At 40.9% G+C, this 12,810-nt stretch overlaps 2 pseudogenes; both read right to left on the bottom strand.

The window, feature by feature from the left end:
* Positions 1-1,297: 1,297 nt before the first annotated feature.
* Positions 1,298-2,025, bottom strand: LOC122093051 (annotated as a pseudogene).
* Positions 2,026-10,615: 8,590 nt separating this feature from the next.
* Positions 10,616-11,339, bottom strand: LOC122093050 (annotated as a pseudogene).
* Positions 11,340-12,810: the final 1,471 nt, after the last annotated feature.

Raw genomic sequence — 12,810 nt, 5'->3', positions numbered from 1 at the left:
GACTTCATTAGCCAAGGTGTGTGGAATTTCCTCCCTGTTGAATCTGCCTTTATGGAAAATGTAATAGTCCAAGCAAATGGAATCCGAGTCACTGACTTGGAGGACAAATGCTTTTGGGGTTTAACTTCATCAGGTGTTTTTACTATCAACTCAGCTTGGGAGATGGTTAGAAGGGAGTCGTCAAAGGTTCGGTGGTTTTCCTTGGTTTGGAATTCACATCTCCAACCTCTGATTTCAGTCCTCTTAAACAAGGGCTGAAAATTTAGCTCATGAGCATATGATCTTATGGTGTGAGTATTTGAAGCACTTCCCCCCACCCCTCCCCACCACCCAAAAAAAAAAAAAACAATTGTGGATATTATATGGAGTTGTTTCATAAAAAATTTCTTCCATTGTTGTTTTCTCCTTTTCTTTTTCCAGATATATTATTAAAAAAAAATAAAAAAAATCACATCTTATTGATTTTAATCGAAAAAATTATGTCACTATTGTCTAAAACATATGATTCATTTGAAAGATAAAGAAATAGATCGAACAGAAGAAGGCGTACATGTTTGATGCCCTTTCAAGGGAAGAGGGTGAAAATTACAAGCTAAATTCCATACGAATTGCTTATCATATCACAAATTAATCACATGCCTCATAGTAAAGAAATGGTCCTTGCAGTTTTATTACCTCATGAAATTAATCCCTGTGTCTCATAGTAAACCAAAACATATTATAATTGGACAAACGTAGAATGCTAGAGACCAACTATAGTATTACAAATCCATAGGGTGAAGACCTATGACACTTTATTTAGTACTTGTAGAAACGCAACCCTAAAACGATGTAGAAGATAATGGAAAAACAAAACAAACAATGCACATGAATTTTACGAGGTTTGGCAAGGTTGCCTATGTCCCCGGTGAGATGAGATCTTGCTTCACTATCAATGGAGAATAGGGTTACAACGCTTGTCCTCACACCTCTCAGTATTGCTTGCATTACAGAGAAATAAACCCTCGCTACAAATATATAGCGAAAAAACCCTAATCCGGAAAGTACACAATTGTCCTCAAATAAAAAATTCAAACGGGGAGCTGCGCCCCCCTACACCCCCTGCTATGCAGGGGGGCCTCCTGCCCCCCTTGTAACCCCCACAGCCCGCTAACCGGCTAGCGGGACCGCCATCCTGCCTGTCTAGGTGCTGCACCAGTACTCCCTGGATTAAACTGCGACGGAATACAAGACATCATACACCAACAGTACTAACGTTTATGGGTGACCCCTAAGCCCTACTAGTGATCTTAATGTTCTAAGAATTCACAAAGGAGTAAAGCGCATATCTTATAGTACAACTACCACCAAGAACTCTTCCTCCTGGTTTACCATCACAAGAAGTAGGAAGATCACTTATTGCATCATCCAGGGACTTCTTGGTTGAAGCACTAGAGAGGTCCCTGGTGCACTGAGCCAAACCCTAGAGCTTCTCTGAACCATCGACCACTAGCTCTCCAGTAGCATACATCTTTGAACTCTGATAAGCCCGAGTCGCTACCTAGTTTAACATTTCTCTAGTTTTGTAATTGAATGAGGCAGGACCACTTATATTCTGTCCCTCATACATGTAGGTTATGTACTTAGTGTCAATTTTGCCAAAGAAATCTTCATTGGAGTATCTCAAAAGACAATAATTATAACCAATAATGGCTTCATTGTCATCAGAACTACAACTATTACCAATTTCTGTCTTTGCATGGGCAATACAGGTCTTACAGCCAGTGCTTGAGACATCACCTCGACATAGGCCAAGCCTGAATACGCGGTCGGGTTCTTGGCCAACCGAGACAATCCGAAGCCTGTGGGAGGAACAAGATCGACCAGAGAAGTCAGCAACTGGTTCAAGTTGGCCTCGAAGGTACCATTGGATGTGTAGATCTTGGACTTCAAGCAGGTTTGATAGAGAGGGTTTGCTCCAAGAACACCTTGGAGAAGAAGAGAGAGGGATAGAAGGAAGAGAGGTGATAACCCTAGAAAATGCATTTTGGCTTGGTTTTCACTTTGGATGCAATGATTTCCTCTAAGGATTATCAGCCCTTTAAATAACAAATATAGAACTTTGAAGTTTAAAAGAAGGGAACCACGTCAAAGAAGGAACTGTGTGGACGTTGTAGTGTAGCAAATGTAGGCATGAATAATCTACTGAGTTGGTGTGGCACATAATTCTCGTTGAACCCAGTTTTCTCCTGAAAATGTGAATCCAAACGGTTGAACTATGAGGGTTAGGGATAAAAAAAATGTCTTGAATTTGTCAGATTGGATTGGTATCAGTCTTGTCTGATTCGAATTTTTGTATGGTCGTATGGTTGGATTGATACAAATGAAGGGTAATAAGGTAAGAAATATCTTGAATCGGTGGAATTGGATCAATATTAGTAATAACCTCTCTCTCTCTCTCTCTCTCTCTCACACACACACACACACACACACACCTTTCCTTCAGCTTTACTGGGGAGTAGGGAAGGAGAAAAGTGAAGGCAGGATTTGTTCACGAGACTTGAACATAGGGGTGTCAATTCCAGGCTTGCACCAATAGGCCCGATTTAGTCTGACATGTTTATGGCCTAATATGGATCAGATCAGTTAATAAACGTGTTATACTTGAGACTAACACGTTTATAAATAGGTAGTACATAGTGCAGCTACCTAGCCTGACAGTGCCTGACTAGCCTGATATAGTCCGACATGTTTATGGCCTAATCTGGATCAAATCGATTAATAAACGTATCGTACTTTAGTTTGACACGTTTATAAATGAGTAGTACATAGTGCAGCCACCTAACCCGACGACGCCTGACCAGCCTGATACATTTATAGGTCTTACCTAAATTGATTCCTTTAAACTCAACCTTTTTTTTCGCTAAAATATCATTTGTATTAAAAAAGAGGAAAAGATTGGAATGTACAAAAGGAGAAAAGAATCCCAAGATAATACAAGGCAACTAAGGGCGCCTAACCCAACCCACCTTCGGCATTGCCATCAGCAAGGAGGGAAGACATGCCAGAGTGCCCACAAAAGGAGAAACATGAAAAATTAGTAGACACAGTCAGGTGATCAGGTGATCCTGTATCTTGTCCGACGAGAAGCATCCATATCCAACTCCATCTTGACCAGAGCCGACCAAGAAGAAACTAGAGAAGAAACTTCTAAGCGAGCAGTAGATTTTGAAAGAAAATCAGCAACTGAATTAACTTCCCGGAAGCAGTGAGTAATTTTCCACTCAATTGAGCTCAAATACTAGAAACAATTCAACCATCTTTGCTGAGCAATCCATGGGATCTTCTGCTTAAGCAACAACGTAACGATCGCCACCGAATAACATTCGATCCACAACTTTGGAATCTCAAGGGACTTGCAAGCTCAATTCCAGAAATAACCACCAAGAACTCTGCCTCAAAATTTGCAAGAACTCCTAGGAAGATTCTGAAGTTGGCCACCACCTCTACCTTATCGTTTCGAATCACACCACCAGCCCCCGCCTTCCCCAGGTTTCTAAGGGAACACCCATCTGAGTTGATCTTCCACCAACCAGGGAAGGGCAGACACCAAAAAATTTCATAAGTCTGCCTAGGGCAGCACTTAAATTAAGAGAAACCCAATCGTCTATGACAAAGCAAATCGAAAATAGAAATTGGAGAGCCATGATGCATATAAGTATGGGCACTTATTTCACCTCTCACTAACTCGAAACACCGATCTGCTGACTTTTTATCATTTTCGAACCTTCTATTTTGCTCCAACCAGATAAAGTAGGGAATTAAGACAAACCCTTTACTCCAGAGAACTTTGAAAGAGACGTCCTTCTCCCTAGCCTTCCACCAATTTAAGGCAGTTTGTTGTCGACAAAACCAGGCCACCGAATGTTAAAACAGTTGCCAAAATTCTACCACAAAGAATTTGCAAAATCACACGAGAAGAAGATATGATTTTTTCACTCCACCTGCATGCCGCATAAGTCACACCTAGATGTCATGGCAATACCCCGAGCCTACACCAAGTCATCCATTAGAAGTCTGTTTTTAAACATACGCCAACCAAAAGACACTTGACGAGGCAGAATGCGAGAATGCCACAAAATGGAGAACCAACCCACCTTGGGACTTGTTTTCTCATAGAGTCCCAGGCCGATTTGATTGTGAAAATCCCAGAAGATGAGGGGAGCCAGCGGCAAATGTCCTCCATATTGGTAATGAGTATCTTTCTAGCCATCTCAAGAATGCCAATCATAGCGTCAAATTCAACAGTAGGAAAATTCCATCTATCAAAAGAAATGAAAGATAAATGGGTTCCAGAGAATTTTCCTCCTCACCCAACATCTTCTCTATGGACAACTTATCCAACTAGCAGTCAGACCATAATTTAATATTTTTTCCATTGCCTACTATCCATTGTTCTTGAGACGAGACAAAATTCCAAACCTTCTTAAGACCATTCCAGATAAAGGAGGAAATATGGCCTAATTTCAGCAAGCCATCACCCTTAAGAAAGCGAGCTCGAAAAAACTTACTCATACAAGATCCCTCATGCTTTATTTGCCAGGCCAACTTGCATAAACAAGCAATATTCACATCCCTCAACTTTTTAATCCCAATCCTCCCTCGCTCTTGGGCTTGCAGACATCATCCCATTTAACCACTATTTTTTTCCTCGCTTCTAAATCACCTGACCAGATAAAATTGCGCATCCATTTTTCCGTCAACTTAATAGAATATTCAGGCCACCAATAAATAAAAAGTTTTGGATAGGAATGCTAGAGAACACAGATCTGACTAGTTCCACCCTACCTGCCATTGACAAGAGCCTCCCCTTCCAACCTGCTAACCTGCCCTTTATTTTATCTAATAAAGGCAGAATGTAGTCCTTCTTAACTCTTCCCTTGAATATCTACACTCCCAGATATTTTTTTGGCAGTATAGAAGAACGGACCCCCAAAAACTCAATGATAAACTGTTTCCTGTGAGGAGCTACCTTACCAAAGAAAAGCCTGCTCTTATCAAGGTTAAATTTCTGACCTGAGTAGGCCTGATATTTAACAAGGACAGATTGAAGATTCCTCACATATTTTGCAGACGCATTCATAAAGATGAAAATGTCGTTAGCAAAAAGAAGATGAGAGGGAGTAAATACTCCTCTGGGATCCTAAAGAGACTTCATCAGCCCTCCATGAACCATGACCTTTAAGCCTGTACATAAAACCTCCTCAGCCAATATGAATACGATAGAGGAGATAGGGTCTCCCTGCCGAAGACCTCTCCCAATTTCAAAGAAACCCACTGGGCCACCATTAACAAGAACAGAGACCCTAGAGGAGAGCAGAAGGTTATGGATCTAGGAAATCCACTTATTAGAGAAACTGAACCTCCTTAAAGTCTTGAAGAGGAAGTCGCAAGACAAAGTGTCAAAGGCTTTTTGCGCATCTAGCTTGAGACCCATTCCACCACCCCTCACCATAGAATGCATCAAATTTCCATGCTCAGAGGCTAAGCTAATATTTGAAGAAATAATTTTCCCCTTCTGAAACACTCCTTATTCCTCATAAATTAGCTTGGGAAGCAGCCCCATAAGCCTGGACGACATTATCTTGGACAACAACTTATAGAAAAAATTCCCCATACAAATTGGCCAGAATTTATCTAACGAGGCAGTCCCATCAAATTTGGGAATTAGAGAGATAAAACAGTTATTCACTCCATTTGGCAGTTTTGCCACCATAAAAAGAGACACCACAACCTTGTAGAAATCACATTCTACTACCTCCCAACACTTCTTGAAAAAATTTTCCTGGAAACCCATCAGGACCAGGGGAGCTCTCTGGATCGAGATCCCACACAGCCTGTTTTATTTCCTCTCTACTCAGGATCGAGTCCAAATTGATTAGGAATGCAATCAAAAAATTCATTATGAACTGTACTTTCTGAAGTTTCATGGAACTTCTTGAAATAAGAGGAAATATAGTCTGCCATCCCCTGTGGATTCATAACCCAAGAACCATCTTCCATTTTCAGGGAAGAAATCTGATTTCTAGCTCTTCTCAATTTCACAGATAGGTGGAAAAATTTAGAGTTACAATCTCCATTTTTAATCTATTTCTGCTTCGCTTTTTCACCTCATAACTTCTCCTGCGTTTTATTAGCCAAAACCAGAGCTGTTTTCGCATCAGCCTCTTTAGCAAATAAATCATTAGACATGCCAGAGACTTCAATCATGTTCTGAACCAGCTTTAAATCACCCTCGGCCTTGACCACTATTTCATTCAAGTTAGGGAAAGAAGCACGAGCCCATGATCTCAGCATAATTTTAACACCCTTCAATTTTTTAGCAAGGACCAGAATAGGATTTCCATCAACCTAGCCCCTCCAGACCTCATCCACCACTTTAATAAAATTTTCATGCTCCATCCGGAAGCCATGGAATCGAAAAGGAGCATTTGAAGGTTTAGGCATTGAATCAGAAACAATAAGCAAAGGGGTATGGTCTAAGATATGGGAGACTAAAACACGCTGCACAATGTTCTTAAAAGCATCCATCCAGTGTTCAATACCAAAAATTTGATCGAGCACTACTACCATATTTCCCCTCCTCCGGTTATTTGTTTAGGTAAACTTTCTTCCTTGGGAAGGAACAGGCAACAGACTACATACATCAACCATAGACTGAAACTCAGCAACAGAGCTTAGGTTATAAGCACCAAGCCCCCTTTTTTAATTGGACAATAGAGTGGCGTTAAAATCACCGAACACAGCCCACGGGATGGACGAGGAAGCCTACAACTCCAGGTCCAGCCACAACTGGTGATGAATAATTTTAAAGGAACTAGCATGGACAAAAGACATCCTATTCTTAACACCAAACATCTCAACCAAAATTGAAACATGCTGGTCAGACATAGCTGTCACAACAGGGTGAGGGATCCCTAACCTCCACATTACCCACAAATTTGGCACTTTTTCATGCCTCTCATTGTGAATAAAATCCACAGAGTAACCTAACTTATTAAAAAACAACGCCGAAAATTTACTTACTTGCACTATAGGTTCAGCTAAGCATAATACTTCTGAGGCTGAGTCCTTCAAAATCGAGCGCAGGGCAATTTTATAGCCGCCTTCTTCATGCCACGGACATTCCAATACAGAACGCGCATTAGAAAACTAGTTGGAGACAGAAGTTTTACCATACTTTTTCTCCTGGCCACTTTTTTTCTTCTGTTTCCCTCCCCCTACTAGTGAGGTTACTTGTCCCTTCGCATGACATCCTGATCCACCATTGCTAGCTCCTTATGCACCACCGTCACTGACCCCCTAGAGCATTCAACCATCGGTAGAGAGGAGATCACCTGGTCTTCATTTGATGCAGATTCAGGGCGCTGATCTGAAGCCCCCACATGACCCCTACTGTGAGTCACAGCCATTCGCAATGTACGCAAAGGGTACCTTGCTTCAGAGGTATTTTGGTTTCCCTGCACCTCTTGGGTCTGAGGAGAGGGAGCAGTCTCCTCACACACCAAGGATTGGTTCAGGTCATCACCTGGATCATGGTCCAAAGACCCATTTTCAGATCCGACATCAAATCCATTTAGAGGATTGAAATCTCCCTCATTGCATGAAACTGAATCCACATTTAAATTCTTTCCTATTTCATTCGGACTCAAAACGGCAAGTTCCAATATTATTTGAATATTTCCTTCATTAATGGGCATATTCTGTAGGATAATATTGGAGATAATATTCGGTTGATGAGTTGGCAAAGATCCGACCCCACTAAAAGACTCTCTCATCGAGTTGACCCCAGTTGGGTTAACTCCATCTTCTACAAACATAGCCCCCTGAATCCTTCCATCGTTCTCCATCAAGGACTGCTTGCCATCGTCCATCTTCTTTTGTCTGCAGCCAGCAGTCAGGTGGTCAACACATTTACAATACCCGCATCTTTCCACATTGTCTTCGTAGACTACCTTCTGACGGAATCCGAAGACCTGGATTGTTCCTGGCTCCAGCCTTTCAATTTGGACCTCCTCTACCCTCACAACAAACTCAGATACATCAATCTCCACAAGGATTCGAGCATAATAACCTATGAGACCTTGTCTCGTGTGTTTATCTAATGCAACCGGAAGCCCCACTGCCTTAGCAATGGACAATAGAACATTCTCATGCCAATACTCAAGTGGGAGATTGGGCAGGCGAATTCAAACAAGCTTTGTCAAAGGATGCTTCTCGTGGATACTGAAGTCAGGCTTCTAGTGCTGGAAGCGGATCAACTGATCACCAATCCTTAATGGACTCCTCCTCTAGATAGCTGATTTATCATCCTTGCACTTGAATTCAAAAATAACATAACCCTTTTCCCAATGGGTGCATGACTACTCCTTGACTCAGCTTCCAGTTTGAACGAGCCTCCTCCCGTAGAGCATAAAGGGAAATCAAACGAAAATTTACTCTCCCTATCAGCACGAAATGAAAGTTCTGCCATTTTGTCTCATTGTCATGTTGGGGAATGACAATCCTCCGAATGTTTCCTGTTTGAATCGAATCAGGCAAGGAATCAATGGCAAGCCATGAAGCGTTTCCCACTACCTTCGCATAGGATTTCTTTGGAGCAACAACCTCCTAGATCCTATCCTCTTCTATAATCACAGGTCCTCGATCCAGAGTTTCCCTCGAGCCTCCATCTTCATCCTCTTCATCGGCAGGAGCTCTGCCCCCAAGATTGCCAGACTCTCTCTCTCTCCTCCGTTCTCCATCTTGTTTCCCTCCTCTACTCTCATCTTTGTCTTTAAGCTCGACCTGGCCCGACCTCTTTAATGCTATTTTAAATCCCCATTTTTCCACCAATGAAATTGAAGAGTAAAGCGAAAGTCCAAGTAAGTTTGTCACAATTTTCAAGATGAACAAGAGATTGATCGATGAACAAGCGTCTTTAATACCTGAAAATTAAATTTAAAAAGAAAATTTATTAATTGTGGTGGTGAATTAATGATGGGTATGCAGGATATCCTTGAGGCAGAACTGTGCTTTCAGTGCAATAAGCTTATTAGCTTGAGTATTTTGACTATTGCATTAATATTGGGAAGGCTCATTTAGAGCCCGTTCAATGCTTGTTTAGGGATAAAAAGGTCTATAGCTCGGCTAAGACCCTATTAAGGCCCATTTATAGCATGAGACCGATTGGCTCCCTATTATAAAATGTACCATGTCCATCCTAGCTAAGCCCGTTTAGCTAAACATGCATTCACAATGCGGCCATAAAATTTGGTTGAGCCCGACTAAACCGGACCAAGATTGACCCATCCCGACTAATTGACACCCCTACTGGCCTGTTGGTTAGGAACTTAATCAGTCTTGCACCTTTGTGGGACTGAAACTGATTGATTATCTAATCACTTATTGATTAATACCAGAAGTCGAAGCTTTTGATAAAGAATCAGTTCAGTTTCAATCTTATTTGGGTTGGGAAGATCATGAGTTGTGAACCCCATACTGGTGATCTGGTCAAAGGCTGAGTAAGGGTCAAGTTATGGAGAGTTGAAAACGGAGATCCAGACTCTCTTAAACTATCATTATGTTATTTAATGGTTATTTTTGTATTACGTATAACGAGTTTTAATATGCCCCTGTGTGGCAAGCAGCGCTTCCGCAGGACCAATGGGCGATAGTGGACATGCCAAGACTCGAACCCACAACCAGCCAACTCGAGTGGTGATGGGTTGAAGGCATTTTCACCACTAGGGTACCAACCCCATTGGTATGATAATGCCATTACCGTGCTTACAAGGGTTGTGCTATAGTGAGCATGTGTACTAAAATGAGCCAGGTCCTAACGTGGCTACAATAATTATTTAGTGCATTTGTTTATTGTTGTCTAATAAAAGAAAGAAAAAAGATTTTAGATAGGATTCCTCGTCATAGAGCCTAGAGATCAAAGAGTGATCTCAGGACTGGTGTGACCTCGAGACGCAATTCCTCTTTATAGATACTAGGGATCAAAGAGCCATATCAAAGTTGGGTGACTTCGGATTGCGTGTCTGGGTCCTTCTAGCCGTGGGATCACTCTCTAGTCCTGAGCTCTATAGAGAGGACTCGGATCCAAAGATCCATCACGGTTTGGCGTAGACAATGCCCAAATTGTATGAGCACAAAAAGGTCGTTGTGCCCTCCTTCCACTATGTGCTGAAGAGATTTCGACATGCTGGTGTTCCCTGCACCAAACTGATAGATAATTACATAATTAAATAAATAAGTTAGACCTTAAAAAAAAAGAAACCTTGTCCTTACAATTTTATTACCTCATGAATAATATGTTTCATAATAAGCAAATTGCCGGAAACAGATTTTTTTGTTTTTGGATGAGTGATTAATATAAAGCAACAGTCTATTCCTACAACTTAATTAAGCTATCAAAGAAATTCTAAGACCATACAAAAAGATAGAGAGAACCCATAACTGCTCGGCACAAGGCCAACTCCAAGAAGATTAAAATTACAAATCCGCATACGTGGGATTGACAAAAAGTTTCCTATAGCACTTTATTTTGTACTAACATTTATGGGTCACACCTAATGATGTTCTTAGTGTTCTAAGAATTTACAAAGGGGTAGAGCTCGTATCTTATATTACAGCTACCACCAACAACTCTTCCTCCTCGTTTACCATCACAGCAAGTAGGAATGTAGCTTATTGCATCAATCAGGCATTCCCAGCACTAAGCACTAGAAAGGCCCCTGGTAAACTGAGCCAAACTATAGAGCTTCTCTGAACCATTAAGCATTAGCTCTTTAGTAGCATACATCTTTGAACTCCGATAAGCCTCATAAGCTACCTTGTATAGCAATTCATTAGTTTTCTTATTGAATGAGGCAGGATTGCTTACATTCTGTGTGTTCCACATGTAGAATTCGACTGAATCAATCTCGCCGAAGAAATCATTTCCGGAGTATTTCAAAAGACAATAATCATACCAAATTATGGCTTCTTTGGCATTAGAACAGTCTTTGAGAATCTCCTTTTCTGCATTGATGATACAGGTCTTACAATTGGTGCTTGAAACATCACCTCGACATAGACCAAGGCCAAATACGCGGTTGGGATCTTGGCCAATTGAGACATGTCCATAGCTGGTTGCAGGAACACTATGGAAGAGAGAAACCATCACCTTGTTCAAGTTGGTCTTGTAGATACCATTAGAAGTGTAGTTTTTGGAGTTCGAGCAGATGTGATAGAGAGGGCCTAACTCCAAGAACACCATGGAGAAGAAGAGTGAGGGATAGAAGAAGGAGAGGTGATAACCCTCGAACATACATTTGGGATTTTTTGGGGTTGTATGATGACAAGGAGATATGGAGAGGCTAGCTTTTTCCTATGGATTGAGACCTTTAAATACCGAATAAGGAGGGATGGAGAGGGAAGCATGTCACGTTGGCATGTGTTGTATACACGTTGTAGTGGGCAACTCTACGTGGTGAAAAGAGAGCCTCTTAAGCCATGAGATCAGACTTTTGATTGGATGAGAAAGATACTGTTGACCTTATATAATAGGGGTGGGAGGTAATAAAAAATGAAAAATCAAATCTATTGACTGAATTATCATTTTTTTGCTGTACACATAATGCCCACTAGCAACATGATTTTGGCCCAAACAGAAGTTGACATTCAGATAAGATAAAGAAATTGGTATTTGTCCCACAAAGGGTCTATCTGCCTTGTTCTATATTCGCAAAAAGAAATAAATAAATAAAACCTGCTTAGTTCTTGATTGTAGAAAATTAGATGTTTGGATTTGTTCCACCGTTCTGGATTATTATTATTTTTGTAATGCCAACAACTCTTTTAGGCTTCATCATACCGCTAATGAGGAAAAAAAAAAAGATCAAGAGAAGTCAATTAATGATTAAAAAAATGAAAAATTTCCTTCACAAAAGGCTAAAGGTCAACCATCATCCTAGGGTCGTTAATGTCTGACTGCAAATAGGATGAAGTCAAAAATACTCTCCTACTATTGCACATACCTTTTCAACATCACCCAACACCCTATGTTTCTTGACGGTGGATGTAAGAAAACTCAGTCCCAGAAGAAAAAAAAAAAATCATCTTCCTAACGTTACTATCATTTGGGGGAGACTTTGAAAGATATAGTATGACCTTGTAAATGCATCTAGAGGATTAAACCAGGTAACATGTTATGTAATTACCTTTTATTTATTATTTTTATTATTATTATTTTTTTTTTACATGATCAGTGAGGAGACGCCTCAATCCCATATTAATAGGGATTCAGCTCTTCTGTAGCACACTTTTGTGCCACAGATCGTGGAGCACGTATTAGATGATCGACACGTGGTTATTTCTAAATGAATGGCCACGATATCCGAGGGAAGAGGGAGGCGGTTGTACGTGCGCTACAACAAATCTATTGAAGGAAATATACCATCCCAACCAAAAGAGGATGAATCGCAGCGTAGAGAGGAAACCCTTGCTCTGCGATTCTTCTCTTACTCTGTCGGCGATATCACAGGTAAGTATTTCTTTTGGTCCTCTCTTCTTTCGGTCCAAGATCGATGCTCCTGAATCCCTAAATCGATTCGGCGATATCTCAGATTCTCAGGTGAAGTTTACACTCTTGTAGGCCACGTCCTTCTCCCTCGTCCCTTTCCTGGTGGAAGCCATTTGTAGGTTTGTTTGCTCGGCTTTATTCATGAACTCATTGGAAGATAATTTGTTTAGTTTTTTTTTTATTAACTTGAACATTAAACATAATTTAAATATCTCTGTTTT

Source organism: Macadamia integrifolia, chromosome 11 (genome assembly GCF_013358625.1).
Source record: "Macadamia integrifolia cultivar HAES 741 chromosome 11, SCU_Mint_v3, whole genome shotgun sequence".
Lineage (NCBI taxonomy): Eukaryota > Viridiplantae > Streptophyta > Magnoliopsida > Proteales > Proteaceae > Macadamia > Macadamia integrifolia.
Note: the sequence above shows the minus strand (reverse complement) of the source record. Positions and strands in the feature narration are given on the sequence as shown.